Genomic DNA, 16413 nt, shown 5'->3' on the forward strand with positions numbered 1-16413 from the left:
CCGCAGAGAGGACATGTAAAGCTGTGCTCATAAATAGCATTAGGCTTGACTGACAAATGCAGTGATTAGCGCTCATTTCCTCACTCTGCTTTGTAATGCTGGTTGGTTCAATATTTAGAGGAAGCCATTTAATTTTACAGATAACAAAAGGGGAAGATTAGTTTGTAGTAAGTGCTTGTGAAGCGTGTGTGTACATATACTTATTTACATGTGTGCATACAGATCTACAGTAATTACTATACATACATAGACATAACGTACACACACGATCAGTCAAAACTCTTAGTACAAACTCATTTATCCAATTTTTATGTAAGAATGTAAATGCGAGTGAATAACTTCAAATGGTACCAAAGCAAGCACAATAATACAGTCTCAATCCAAAGATTAAGACCAGTTGAAAAATGGTAAAAAATCATATTTTGCATGGTTGGATCTTAACAAGGCTCCAAGTAGAGCTTCAACATGCAACAAGAAGAAACGGGAGTGAGGTTTTTTTGGTTTTTGTTGGGTTTTTTTTTTTTTTGTCATTTTTCAAGTGGTCTTAAACGTTTGATTGAGATATAAACTTCATAACACAAACAAATGAAATGAAATAAAATATTAATTTGGTTTAAAGTGGAACAACTTCTGCTGATGATATAGAGCCACTGTAAATCTAAAGACAGTGTTGAAGCAACACAGATTGAGTGGTTCATCTTATAGCAAGATAATAATACAAAACACTGGAAAAGATGAAATTACAGGGAAGCCCAGAACAATATTTTAGGTTTTAACTTAGTTTTAACTAAGTCAGTCATTAGCAGGTAACACAGTTTGAATCATTTGAAATGTAAAGAAACTCCGAAATATTTTCTTAACAAGTGTCCTGTCATAGAGCTCTTACTATACCCATTTTCTTTTTGTGGCAATTAGTCACCACACAGGCGCAGCTGTACTTGCCAACTGTCAGGTGTGAATATGTGACATTGCTTAAGTGTGAAGAATGACATTTTTAGAAAACGACTTGGGTTTTTTTTGTTTTCATGGTGTGTCCCTCTTTACCTGATTCTGCTTGAAGATCTGATAAACTCTTTTTTTTTTAACATTAAAGTGTTTTAAACCAGCAGTCCCCAACCCCCAGGCCACGGACTGGAGTTGTTTGGTACCTGGCCACAAGAGTTGAGGCCCGGGTGTGAAATTTATGGTTTTCAGGGTTTTATCGTTAACTCGGTTTCCCTGGGTTCCCGTGTCTTATGAATCGATTTTCTTTTTTTTTTTTGGTATCGGTACTGGTTTTATTTTGTTGTATTTATGCGCGGCACCTTAAAGGCCGGTCCATGAAAATATTGTCTGACATAAACCGGTCCGTGGCGCAAAAAAGTGCTTTAAACCTCTGTCTTGAAACCTTACCCTAGTTTTTTTTATATATTTTGGATAGTGGTTTCTTTTTCATTCACTTTTAGTCCAGTCCTTGTACATGACTATTTCCTTTCTTTCTTTCTTTCTTTCTTTCTTTCTTTCTTTCTTTCTTTCTTTCTTTCTTTCTTTCTTTCTTCTTGTTAGACAATTTAACAGTGACCAATGACTCATTCTAGCATAATAAAGGCACTAAACTCAAGGAATGAACCAGTCTTGTGTTTATGAATAACAGAAAATTGAAAATCTATCTTTAGGCACTTTCTTACTACCAGCATTTCACAAAAGCACTAAATTTTTTCAACCTTCTTGAGGTAAATCTCTGAAAAATGCAAAACATTTTGACAGGCAGAAAATATTATTTTTGCACCAACAAGGAGATTCCCAAAGAGCTGTTAAACAAAAACACTGGGTTGGGGATCTTGTTAAAAGTAATTTAATTACAAACAGAAAAGTAAAATTAAATTTCAGTCCAGCAAGTACAATAGTGAACAAAAAAAAGCAATTAGGTGGTTTTTAAATCTGCAAATTCACTTCATATATGACTAATTTAAATTTCTCATCTAAACATAATTGAGTCTTATACCTTTGTATTCTCCAAGTATATTAGAATAAATCATGTTGAAATAAAAGAAAGTAGTCATGTTTTCTCCTAAAGACTGCCACTTGGAAAGGCATTCTGGAGGATAAAGGACTACGCTACCCTCCATTTTGTTTCGACATTAACTGATTAACTCATTATCAAATGATATGATAATCAAATTAGTAATTATAAACAATTGTGGGAGTTAACACGTGGAGATATCGCTAACAGACCAGGTAACAGGTAACCATGTAACAAGTGTTTTAACTGTTGAACTAATGTAGGGTTTTTACTTTACCACAACATAGCCACAGCCACTGTAAAAGTTCATGCAGACAAGGTGATGCAGCTACTGCAGTCTATAATAAATCCATAAAGAGGCTGCAGGAATAAGGGGAGGCAGCGATATACTGTAGTTAATGTTGCATGGATCTGACCTTCATTACATTTTGTGGGACAGCAAACACTATTCACTGAAAGCCGCTACACTTAGAACACTGTTACACTAAAACCTTTGCCTGTTGTTTGGATATCTCTCTGTCTCACACACTTACAAAAGAAAGCCATACATTTTTTACAAGGATGGGCCAACATCTTCCACATGCAACCCACTTCCACTAGTAATAATAGCTTAACACAAAAAAAGTAATCACAAAAAAATACTAATTAAAAAATCTGATAGGAACTGCACTTATAGTTAATCTTACCTATGTTTAAGTTTAGGATGAATTGTTTTTTCCTTGTTTTTTTCTCATTTCCGAATATATGATGATGTAACCCATTATTTTGTTGCTGTATTGCTATCTGGTGTTGGTCCTGATGTGCATTGTTCTTCCAGAGTTATTTCTACTAGAGATGGACCGATCCGATATTACGTATCGGTATCGGTCCGGTACTGACCTAAATTACTGGATTGGATATCGGAGAAAAATAAAAATGTAATCCGATCCATTAAATTTATTGATAGAAAGTGTGGTTGGTTTGTTTGAACTGTTGTACCAAGTGTGAAATAAATAAATAAATGAAATGAAATATCATGAAAGTACCTCACAAAACTTGCAACAAGCCGTAACTCACCTCAGAACGTTAGCACGTCAGAGCAGTATGCATCACGTGATAGAGCGGCTGTGGCATGCAAGACCTGTCGGTGGTCTGGTTGAGCATTTGGAGCTTCCTACCAACCTGGCATTTCATCTCCGACAAAGTTATCCCAGAGAAAAGTAAAGCAAGTGTGTAAGTCCATCTCTGAATGTTAGTAAAGCATTCCCACGTTAAGCTTAACAACCGATTTATGGAGCGACTGCCTCTTCTCTCTCTCCCTCTCCTGCTGCTACTTCAATCATGAAACTGCTTAATGATCAGCTGATCGGCTTTTCTGTTGCGACTCCGTCTCTCTTGTTTGTTTTTGGCCCACTTTGCACCAGAAAGAGGGAACCAGCGGATAAACAACAGCAGCACGTTTAAGCTTGATAAGCTGTTGTTAGAATTTATTTAATATTACTTTCTACACCAGGATCTTTTCCTAGGTAGCTGACGGCTGGTAACTGTGCAGGGGCGGATCTAGTGAAGTTTAGCCAGGGGGCAGGTAGGGCATTAACAGGGAAAAGGGGGGCACAAAGAAATACTTTTCTTTCTTATTCTCATTTAAAATGTCTAGCTTTTATTAAATAATTATCTGACACCCAAAGTTTTAATTTGATGTAAAAATGAATAGAAGTCCGTTACTGTATATAGTAACTGTTAAGTCTAATATACCCTAGTAAGCTATACTACTTTTTCCTTTGGGAAGGCACCACCTGTGCAGTCTGCAATTCTGTTAAAGAAAGATGTTGAATCTATTTAATATTTCTTGAAAAATTAATCGATTTCTGTGCATTTTTTTTCACACTGCATCAAATTAAGGTTGATTACGTCGATTAAGCATCATGAGGTGGAGCGTGAGGGGTGGTTCCCTATTTTTTATTTATTTTTTGTTGTTGTTGCTGGGAGTTTGCAACCCTATTAGTTAGTACTCTTTAAAATACCAGAATAGGGAGGATGGTGTAGGTTTAAGTTTATTAGATTGATCAGTATTGCTGAACTATGAAATATTTTTTTTACATACAGGTATAACAGAATAGCTTTAGTGTTGTTGTTTTTTAAACTTGAGTATGAACTTATACAAAATGCAGCAAGATATTAAAAAAAAAACAACTGTTTTATTGATAAAAAAAAAACCCCACTATATCGGATTCATATCGGTATCGGCAGATATCCAAATTTATGATATCGGTATCGGTATCGGACATAAAAAAGTGGTATCGTGCCTAATTTCTACTGGATTATTTTATGTTTTTAATTAAAAATTTTGCTAAGCATAATTTTAAGAGAGATCAGTGCAATTCTAAGTGTTATTGTATAGCTCTAATATGCAATTAACAAATAGGATTAACCTGAGTATATCTGTGATGTTTCTCTAATCAAAGCTTTTGATGGCCGCTTGCTTTGCTTTGACTGATCTGCATAGGATGTCAGTTCTTGGAGAATGTATATACCACAATTTTATTGTTTTCAAAAATTCTCTGGATGATGATGATTATGCAGAATTTCTTTCTCCTTGATCTGTACATCTCAATAAAGACACAGCTAAAAAATAATTGCTGGCCTAAAATGATTTGACATAGATGTAACAGTATTTTTAAAAACATTCAGTCTTTTGACAGACTGAGACATTTAATGAATTGCCTGAAATCTGTGAGAGGCATCTGCTGTAAAAAGTTGACTCTATACCACAGACTTCCTGGATGAGTTGCAGATAGACAAAAGTCTTCACAGCTTTCACACTAACTTCAAGCTTCAGTTTATGGATGCATATTTTGGAAACTACTGAACTGCTCTTCAGTGAATGAAGCACACGACAATGGGACGCCTACTTGACCCTACGGTGTGCTGAGGTCACTTCCACTTCAGCTACTGCCTGCTCCCACTGGATCAATCTCTATTTCTGTCCAGTAGGTGTGTCAGTACTGGCATACTGACTTCACTTTACTCTGAGACATTCAGCTTATCCAGCTAAAGAACACTTTGGCTCAGTATCTTATATGTTCCACAATTTTGATTTGATGCAAAGCTCAAACCTCTGTAACACAGTTGTGATACTGTATTAATTTACAAGTAAGTTGTGATGTCCCATGGTTTGTCATAGGACATCAATATATTTTTTGGTCTTACCAGAGAAACTCTGGAATAGCCGTCGCTATATTATTTAGACTATTAGTAAATGTACTGGTACATACAACCCGTGTCCCAAACCGTAGGCTGCATCCTTCGGCCTTCGCGGTCTACGTGGGCCGGGTCCTTCGAAGACCGGAAGTGCGAGGCTGTGAAATGGGACGGTCTAGCCTTCAGATTTATAACCACCGCTGTGTCGGTGGAGTTTAATAAACTCGGCCATCTGCTCCTTGCTATCTAAAATATAACAGGACACTGGCGTAAATTCTTGACCGTCTCACACTTTGACGTTTGACGTTTATTCAGCTGTGTGAAAATCCCGGAGGAACCCACCCAATGGATTAATAAAGTTTTATTTAATCTAATAATCGAATAACTTTGATCTCAGCCAAACCGATTTACTCCGGAACAAATACAACACCGAAAAAAGCCAAACAATTACATTTTTAAGTTATCTGAGTGACTTATATATCATGTTTAACCTGAGTAGCGAAAGACAGCGGGGGTCTGAAAATGATGAAGGCGGGAGTCTGCAGCTCTCGCCGGCTCGAGTGACCATTGAACCCCCCGGCTAGCTATCGAGCGGGTGGGTAACAGACATGTCCGAAAACGTCGGCGCACTTTTGCAAATATGCGATGTCTTGATAAACCAAGCAGATAAGTTTACACAGCTACTTTCTCGCCTGAAAATGTGTTAAAAGGTTATTTTGTGACCCAGAAAGATTAATAAGAATAATTTTAAAACTTAGTAGCGGCCGCCATTGTTGGAAACTGAAATTGGCTGGGCCTCGCTATGAATTCTGGGATATGGTGGGCCACGAAGGACACACCCGACCCATCCTTCAAATTCGGGGAAATGAAGGCTGCATTTGTCGGCCGCATTTGAAGGAGTTGACGAATTGGGACAGCCTTAGTCGCCTGGCTGTGACGTAATTGGCCTTCAAATGCGGCCTCCGAAGGATGCAGCCGACGTTTTGGGACACAGCTACAGTGTTGGGGAGTAATGGAATACACGTACCAGCTTTACATATTTAAAAAACAAAGTATGAGTAACTGTACCAACTATAGCAATAAGAGGTTCCGACTGGAAATCTGACCGTGCAATGCAACCAACCTGCTCTCCAAGCAGCAAGCAAGACTCCACCTGCAACATAAAGAAACATCTGGAAGTAAGTTCTTTTTTTAAAAGTAATGTTAGCCTACTGCAACTACCTTCTTTTAGTTGTGGTAGCTACCTGGGTTATGTACCAGTTCACTATCTTTGATGTACTATTGCGGTGTGATTTTATTGCTATTAATGAAGGCTGCATTACAACCTGCCAGCTGCAAATAATCACGTGCAGTTCTGAAAGCAGACAGAAAGAAAACATGTTACTGGTACAGAAATAGTTTTCTATACAAGATCACTGCAAAAAGTGCAGCCTTACTTAATGTCCACCCTACTGTTACTCATTTTATAGTAAGTTTTATAAATCTAGTTGGCATTGCTTTCAGAACTGCACATGATTATTTGCAGCTAGCAGGTTGTTAATGCTATCCATCAAGTTAACTAACCTCAACCAACGACAATCAATCAATCTTTATTTATAAAGCACTTTTCATAAAGAAATGTAGCACAAAGTGCCTTACACGGTTAAAAGCAGCCCACCCCACCCCACCCCGCCCTCCAACTCACTCCCCACACTCTCATTAACATAAACATGGATACATACATACACATCAGGAGGCTGCGTGCCCAGCCTCTTCTTCAGAAGGGGCCTCACCACCGCCGTTTTAAAGGCAGCAGGAAAGACACCCAACTGAAGAGAGCAATTCATCATGTATAAAAGCTCAGCTTCAAAAAAATCCATAAAGTGTTTTAAAAAGTGAAGAGGGGATTGAATCTAAAAGACATGTGGTGGGTCTCACTGTGGAGAAAACTTTCTTAAGGTTCTCAGCATTAACCAGGACAAACCTGTCCAGTGTCTCCTCAGGTACAATCGAGCCCTCAGATGTGTTTAAAATCATATCATGAGAAGATAAAATATCACATCTGATGGCGCTGATTTTTCCCCTGAAGTGGCTGCAAACTGCTCACAGAGCGAGTCTGTGGGGGTTCTTTGGGAGCAGTTAAAATCAGGGTTAAATAAATGATCTATGGTGGAAAAGAGGACCTTGGGATTATTTTTGTTAATACTGATTATTTTGGTGAAGTATGAATTTCTTGAATTCCTTAATGTATTATTGTACATTTTAAGTTGCTCGCAAAGTATTTGATGGTTGATTACATTTTTATTTTTCCTCCATCTCCTTTCTGCTGCCCTGCAATTTCTTTTGAGTTTTTTGACTTCTTCGTTTCTCCAGGGTGATACATGTTTTACGTTAATCTTTTTGGTGGTGAGTGGAGCAACGGAGTCAAGGCTTTTTTTCAGTTTGCTGTTAAAATAATTAAAAATAAAATCGCAGGGTGCAGGAAAAATCACAGGGGGGCATTCGTCTAAAACCCTGGTAAAATTTGCAGCCACTTCAGAGGTTAGATAGCGCCTCCTCACAGTTCGCACCCGCTGAATAAAACCGGTGATGTTAAAAAACACACAGTAGTGGTCAGAGACAGCCAAGTCAATAACAGAGGACACACTGGTGGACATCCCATAGGTGATGACCAGGTCCAGAGTGTGTCCTCTGTTGTGAGTTGGCTGCGTGACGTGCTGGGTAAAATCCATACAGTGAAGAATGTTTAAGAATTCTTTTGATGCAGGGTCAGAAGGATTATCTATGTGCAGGTTAAAATCACCGGTTAAAATTATCATGTTATATTTTGAGTGTATGTTTGTTAAAAATTCTGAGAATTCCTTGATAAAAGCAGCACTGTCTTTAGGTGGTCTATAAATTGTGACAGATAAAACTGGAGGGCTGCTAAAAACAATAGCATGGAATTCGAAAGTGGTAAAATGGTCAAATAAAATTTGTTAAAAATAAACAGTCAAGTTTATTATCTAAAATTAAATCATTAATAATAAAAGACTTGTTCAACAGAGAGCGGACATTTAAAAGTGCCATACTGATCGAGACTGGTGGATTTTTGACAGTAGAGTTCAATGGATGTTGACATTTTTGAAGGGGCCGGAGGTTATTAATGTTTTTGCAGTTACTGGATTTATGATAATTCTGTTGCTCTCTGTTTGTGATTATGACGCGTATTGTGTTGACTGTGGGAGAGAGAGGTCCGAGTCCAGAGTTTTGTGTATTACTGTTAAAAGTGGAACAAATATAGGAACTGTGACCAGGGGGACATCAGTCAGTGGCGGACAGATCAGCAGGTAATGTCGGTTTGGGGTAATGACAGGGCCGTGTGCGAGAGTGCTGTACGCCAAATGCCAAATTGGCGGACAGCAAACGGCGTCCCCAGGCATCCCAGCTACCAATGTTAGCTCTGTGGCAAGTAGCTTTCAGTAATAGTAATAAATCACATAGCAATAGTACATTCATGTATTTGTAAAAAGCATGACAATATATCAAGTAATCCAAAGTATTCAGAATACATTACTCACATTAAGTAACTTAACGGAATACTTTACAAACTACATTTTGGGCCATGTATTCTGTAATCTGTAGTGGAATACATTTTAAAAGTAACCTTCCCAACACTGCTTACATTTCTAATGACTTTTGAGCACTTAAACCATTTTCTACTACAAGTCTAATTCACCCAGCCACACACACACTGGGTGTTTTGATCTATACCTAAGCACTTTTAGCTAACATTCACACACTCAAACCCAATGAATGTGACAAGGGCAACTTGGAGTTCAGCATCTTGCCCAAGGATACTTCAAGACATGGACAAGGATCAATCCACTGACCTTCTGATTGGTAGACAACCTGCCCTGTAACCTGAGCCACGCTTGCCCCCAATTAATTTTCTAACCCAAGCAACGAATTAACTACTAAACACTTACTTTGTACCTTACTTGTCTTCTAACTTTCAGCATACTTTTGACAGATTATAACTGCCTCCTTGCCGGTCTTGACGCTAGAAGGCAGCATACATTTATACAAAATACCAAAAGAACACCAAAGATGAATGAGTTTAATATTTTAATATGCAAGATTTTAATATTTTGTTGTCCTTTCCCTTATTTAAAATCACAAAAAATCAAGTTTATTTTTTTGACATAAAGATACCTTAAGAACCTATAGTGTTGTACTAGAGGTCTAGCAGTATGTTTTTCAGTGCTGCAAACAAGTGAGTTCTGTGTGTGCCGCATGCGTCTGGTGTTCATTGGAAGTCCAGCTTTATGACTGTGTAATGCTTAGAGAAGACAGATACTTGCTTAACCAAGTATGTTTTTTGTATTGCCCTTACAGCTTTTTTAGAATTAATATTGTATATGGTTTTGTATTTTTATTTTTGTACTTAATGTTCACTCAAAGGTTAGAATACTTGCTTCACAAGCTAGGAAAGCATTTACAGCTTCAGCAAACTGCATGGGGAGAACAGCAAAGCCTGTTTGTTCTCCTAGCCTGTGAAACTTTTCAATAACTTACCACCTGACGGTTCCTAAAACCTTCATGTTTGTGGTGTATCTACTGTGTGGTCAATGGGGAGTCAAAATAAATGGTCACACAACTGTAACTGATAAAATTTGAAACTTGATGGTCAGTGGCATGTCTAGAAATTTTTTTTGGGGGGGGGGGCAGTTAGGGGCACAGATTTGGAGAAAGGTGGCAGATGTAATTGGCAGATAATGTTAAAAAAAAATCTACCAACCGTTAAAGATAATTCAATAACCTTATAAACCTAATAACCAAATGCGCTCTTAACTCTTATTAGAATGAGATTTTAACCACTACGGTGCAAAGTTTTTAGATACTGTGTTGATAAAGTACAAGAGATACAATCAGTGCTTTGTCAGTGTTTACTCAGCATTCAAGGACAGCAATATTTGCATAGTATTTTTACTGACATATAGTGCACATATGTTTTGGGCAAAAACATTTTTGAATATTAAAATACGAACATTTTTAACATACAATTGGCAAATTAGCCAATGCCAATGCAAAACTTTATCTGCCTATTATTGATTGATTGATTGATTGATTGGTAATTTATTTCAACATGTGAACAATATACAAGTACATTTAGGAGAGAAAAAAAATACTATACAAATTACATACAAAAAAACATTCTGATTAATTTACATGTTGAAAGGGAGTGGGAAGAAGTAAACACTTATTTAATCCCACCCCTTTGCCATAAATCATCAGTTAATATTTAGTCAGCTTCCTTACTGATATAATTTGTAATAAAAATAGTGAACAGATTTCTGATATACTATATACTATAATATCACATCATGAGTTTTTTGTTTGTTTGTTTGTTTTTAAATAGAGACATTCACTTAATTTAAATATTTTCCTTTTCTTTATAGTTCGAGAAGATCTACAACTCTTTTTGAACAGTTTTATGTTTGGATATTGCTTTAATTCCATCTTCAGACTGTTCCATAGTTTCACTCCATGAACAGAAACACAAAAGCTTTTTCTTGTAGTACGTACGTTCATTGTTTTGAAGTTACAAAAACCCCTTAAATTATAACTTCCTTCTTTCAAAAAAAAACATACTCTGAATATTACCTGGCAGTTCTTTATTTTTTGCTTTGAATAGAATTTGTGCTGTTTGGAATTTCACTATATCGTCAATTTTCAATATTTCAGACTGCAAAAATAGTGAGTTTGTATGTTCCCTATAACCTGCATTGTGGATGATTCGAATTGCTTTTTTTTTGAAGAGTAAAAAGTGAATGTAATGTGGCTTTATAGTTATTGCCCCAGACCTCTGCACAATAGCTTAAGTATGGTGAAACCAGTGAACAGTAGAGAATATGAAGTGATGTTCTGTCGAATACCTGTTTTGCCTTGTTTAGTACTGCAATGCTTCGTGATACTTTGGAATGAATATATCTTACGTGAGCTCTCCAGTTAAGTTTTTCATCTATTATTACCCCCAGAAATTTATTTTCACTGACTCTTTCAATATCAACACCATTTATTTGAATCTTTGCATTTGTATTTAAACTACTATTTCCAAATAACATAAGTTTAGATTTATTCAAATTTAATGATAATTTATTTTTATCAAGCCAGAACTTCACTTCACTTATTTCATTAGTCATATCCTCCAATAAATTCTGCAGATCATCACCAGAGCAAAAAATGTTTGTATCGTCAGCAAAGAGAACCATTTTTAATACTTTGGACACTTTACAGATGTCGTTAATGTACAAGTTGAAGAATTTTGGACCCAAAACTGACCCTTGGGGTACACCACAAGCAATGTCCATACATAATGAGCAACCACCATTTATTTTCACAAACTGCTTTCTGTCACTTAAATAACTCCGGACCCAATCTAGAACTACCCCTCTGACACCATAACGTTCCAGTTTTCTTATTAATATATCATGATCTATAGTGTCAAATGCCTTTGTCAAGTCTATGAATAACCCAGCCACATATTGCTTTTTGTCTATGGAATTTGTGATGTATTCTATTGAATCTAATAGTGCCAATGATGTTGATCTGCTTGATCTGAATCCGTACTGACTCTCAGTGAGTAGTTTATGTTTATCTATAAATTTTTCCAGTCGGTTTTTAAACAGTTTTTCAAGAACTTTTGAGAATTGAGGTAGTAAAGAGACAGGCCTGTAGTTTGTGAAATGGTGTTTGCTTCCAGATTTGTATAGAGGTACTGTATAACTTTTGCTATTTTCATTCTGTCTGGAAATCGACCAGTTTGAAATGATAAATTACAAATGTATGGTTTTATAATAGCCTCAATGACTCTTTTAACCACTGTCATATCAATATCATTACAATCCAAAGATTTCTGATTTTTACATTTCTTGACAATTTCAAAAACTTCATTTTCATCAACATAAAAAACAAGCTGTTGTTGGATTTTGAAACAGGAAAAAAGAGGGGAAACAACTGAAAAGACTAACATTTGAATAAAACCTGAAAGCAAGTAAATACTTTCTATACTGCCTTATGGTAAACTTTGGTAATATTGATGTATAAAGAACAAGACTGGCTGATGATGAAATACAGTCAGCTGGCATAGTGACCCTGCCAGTATTAACCTGCAGGGCTGGACTGGGACAAAAAAATTGGGCATTTTGACTAGAAACTGGCCCACCAGGTATTAAAGCCATAAAGCCTTTGAATGAAAACAAACGCTGTTGTGACAGTGATGTACACTGTCTTTTTGGTATATGTATGATTTCTATACATTTTATGTCAGATAAAAACTTTGTTCCCAAGATTCAGATAATTATTTAATAAAAGCTAGATATTTTAAATGAGAATAAGAAAGAAAGGTATTTCTTTGTGCCCCCCTTTCCCTGTTAATGCCCTACCTGGCCCCCCTGACAAAACTTTCCTAGATCCGCCCCTGCACAGTTACCAGCTGTCAGCTACTTAGAAAAGGATCCTGGTGTTATTTGTCTCTCAGAAACAGTTCATAACTTCCCTTCAACTCATTCCTGTCACCTAAAAGGTAAACCTGTTTCTCCACCACCTGTTCAACTCTGATGATTCAGTAGGGACACCTCCTGGTTTCATCTGCATGTTTCCCTCTCACCACATATACAAACCGATATCATGACCAGCAGCTTTTACAGCTCCAGCAAACATCAGCTGATACTAGAAATTAATATTAAATAAATTCTAACAACAGCTGATCAAGCTTAAACGTGCCGCTGTTGTTTAGCGCGACATGTGACTGTGTTGTTTTCCCCTTGTATTCTATAATTGCATGCATGTTTACACTTTTTAAATAAATCATCACATCTCTTTGTTTTTATTTCCTCGCAAAATATAAAGAATTGAGATTATGGTTCCAGACTTTAGTACGGGTATACACACCACTGGCTAGTCAAAGCAAACTGATTCCATATCTATTTGCTTCAAAGCTAACTAAACTAAATTACTTACTTATATTACTCTGCAAAATGACCTGAAACACACTCCCTTAAAAACACCAGTTAACAATATAAATCTTAAGCTACAGTGCCATGCAACAACAAAAGTCCCTATCCTAATGAGGACACACATATGATCTTTCTTTTAGTTCACATGTATGAAAAAGACAATACAAGGGAACATCAGAGTCGGCATGTACTCAGCTTTAATATCACTCCGGGTTCTTGACTAGCTTTGCATTAGTGTGCTGTTTGTACAAATGTTTGCAAAAAGTGGAAGTTGTGCTAACAGTAAAATTCAGCTATTCTGTCCTGAATGCAGTTTTCACTTTACCATTGTGCTCTTGTCCTTTTGTGTAATAAAAAGAAAAGATAATGTCACTGCTCCATTCATGCAGTATCAGTATTACAGATGGGCCACAGGGTCTAGGCCCACCCAATACAGTCACCGTGGGCTTCAGCTGAATTCTTCTGATACTCAATAACTATAAGTTAGACTAATTCATCGGTTTGGCAACGAAAAACACAAGACCTATATCACCGATAAAATAATGCAGTGTAAACTCAGTTTAGTTGTTCTGTTCACAGTAGTTTAGTACTTGACTGCAACAATCGTGGTAACCAGCATGCCTGAGGAAGCTACTGGGCCAATGCAGGTCAGAAAAGAGGTCATTCATTAGTTTGTGCATTTAGTTTTAAAGCACGACCCTACTCGAAAATTGCAAAACAAATGGAAATGTGTGAAGAACATTGTGCCGTCTCAGTCAACTGCCCTAGTGTGTGGTTAGTTCACTGAGCCACTTCTTCACCTACAGGAAATATCTCTACTGTTTGTCTCCTGCTTTGCCTCTGCAATTTTTGCACTTTTAGAACTGTGGCTACATTTCTCTGGAAATATTGTTCTAAATGTGCATAGCACCATTTAACAACTGTCAAGCAGTTTTTATGAGACATGTTATGTTTGTTGGAGGAGTGATGATTTGGAACCTTGCAGGCAGTGATTTGACCATAAACTCATCTTTTTATCAAATTATTCTAAAATCAAATGTGAGGTCTTTTTTCCCAACAACTAAAGCTTATTTCAAATCAGGCCATGCAGCAGGACAATGGTCTCAAGAACATCAGCAAATCTGAAAAAGAAATGAATCAAGGTGTTGCTATAGCCCAGGTGCAGTTCACCTCTAAACCCGATGTGGCAGGACTTTAAGAGAGCTGTGCATAAACAATGCCTGCAAACCGCAATGAATTGAAAAAGAGTGGAAGAAGAAGAAGGTGCGAAAATTAAATGCAAGAGACAAATAAAGCCAGTCATATTTTAAGTTATTGCTGCTTAGAAGTGGTTGTACAACCTAATTAATCATTTGGTATACATATTTTTTTTTATATGACTGCATAGAGTTATTGGAAACTTTCCTTTTCACATGACTAATTCTGGAAAAAAAAAACCCATAAATAAATAAAAACAAAATAGAGTAATGAAATGGACAAATGACACCAGTAAGGGAACAGCTCATGATTATACAAATACGCCTATCAAACATGGTGGTGGCAATGTTATAGCATGAGTGTTTAGGGCTGCTACTGGAAGTAAGCCATTAGTGTTTATTAGTGTCACTGCTGATAGTTACTTTTCACAGTGCAAATGGATAATGATCCAAAGCATACTGCAAATGCAACCCAGTAATTTTTCAAAGCAAAGAAATGGAATATTCTTCAATGACTGGTCACCAGATGTCAGCCCAATAGAGCATGCTTCTCAGTTACTTAATACAAAACTGAAGGCAGAGAGACAAACAAGCAGCAACTGAAAGTGGTGGCAGTAAAAGCCTGGCAGAACATCTCAAGGGAGAAAACATCCCATTTTGCCCATTTTGTTATGTCCATTGAGATTTTGTTTGTTATTTAAGCTACAAAGTGAAGTATTACTAACTTACATTTAATTCAACATGCTACAATGGAAAATAATGTAGAAATTTCTCCAAGAAGAAATGGAAAGCATGTGGAGGTCAAATGGATAAAATTAGATATCTGTTATTGTCTCTGTAAAAAAGCAAGCTTTATTGCTGAAAACTGCAAAAAGGACAGACAAACTCTACTTAACTGATCTGATTGTTTGCTATTGAGTCTATGGATTGCTCCACAGCACTCCTACCAATTACTTACAGGCTTGTTAGCTGACATCCCAGCTTGTATGCTCACCTCCCCTTTAGACAGAGTGGGATGCTTATAGCTTCTACAAAACTCTAGACTGTTATCTGCTATTATTTTATCAGACATCACTGGTATAGTTATAGGGCTATCACCCTGAAGCACATTGGTGCTGTTAGAAAGTGTGTGTCTGTGTGTGTGTCTGTACTGCTAAAGTAATGCTAACAGCAGGGTTATGGGAGAAATGTCTATGTAATTGGTTGTGGCATTGTTTTTTTTTCCTTCACTCACAATTTAATGTAGTTATGTTTACTTTGACAACTCTGTTGCAACTCAGATATTATTTAAATAAAGGTAGAATGTTATCAATAGTTGTAGAGAAACTAGAAAATTAATTTCATTTGAATAATGTTTGTGCATATTTGCACTGCATATTTGATGCACTTAACTTAGATTTAAATCAAATATATAATATAATATATGAGTGCTGAAAATATATATCTGCTGTTGGGATTATATGTTCCATGACATTTCATGGGGGGGGGGGGGGCAAGATCTCTGTCTAAATAAATAAATAAATCTGGGTAAATTCCCAGATGATTAAACATGCAACTGTTTTGCTGGTAATAACTGAAATGAGTAAAGAAAATCAATAGCCTATTTATGCAAGATAATTCATAATTTTATTCGGGGGGTTATATTGGTTGGGTCTGATTATTGGGGGGAGCATAACCCCCCTAACCCCCTTGGAAACTCCGCCCCTGCCTGATATAGTTTAAATGCATAGTAGAGTTAATTTATATTAAAGTTAAGTTATATTATAAGTTATATTAAACATCAAGATAGTCTGTTTTCTGGTATGTGGAAACGTCTTTCAGTAATCCAGAAATTTCCCAGCCTGCACTAACTCACCTAGACATGAAATCACTTGCTTTGCTGTCACTGAAACATCTCTGACAACATAAAAAGACTTTCTTTTTCAGAAATCTTAATGCTCCTGCTGAGATTTTCAAGTTGTCATAATATGAGGCAAAGTTGTTTTTTATTACCTCTAAAATGCTTGTTGGCAATCCAGATCACTGCAGGTAACTATCGCATGAAAGTGCCTGAAAA

The sequence above is a fragment of the Aulonocara sp. 'chitande type north' Nkhata Bay genome, linkage group LG10, assembly GCF_057382095.1.
Source record: "Aulonocara sp. 'chitande type north' Nkhata Bay isolate Kocher_YH1m ecotype deep benthic linkage group LG10, A_spYH_male_GT1.1, whole genome shotgun sequence".
In the NCBI taxonomy this organism is placed as follows: Eukaryota; Metazoa; Chordata; class Actinopteri; order Cichliformes; family Cichlidae; genus Aulonocara; species Aulonocara sp. 'chitande type north' Nkhata Bay.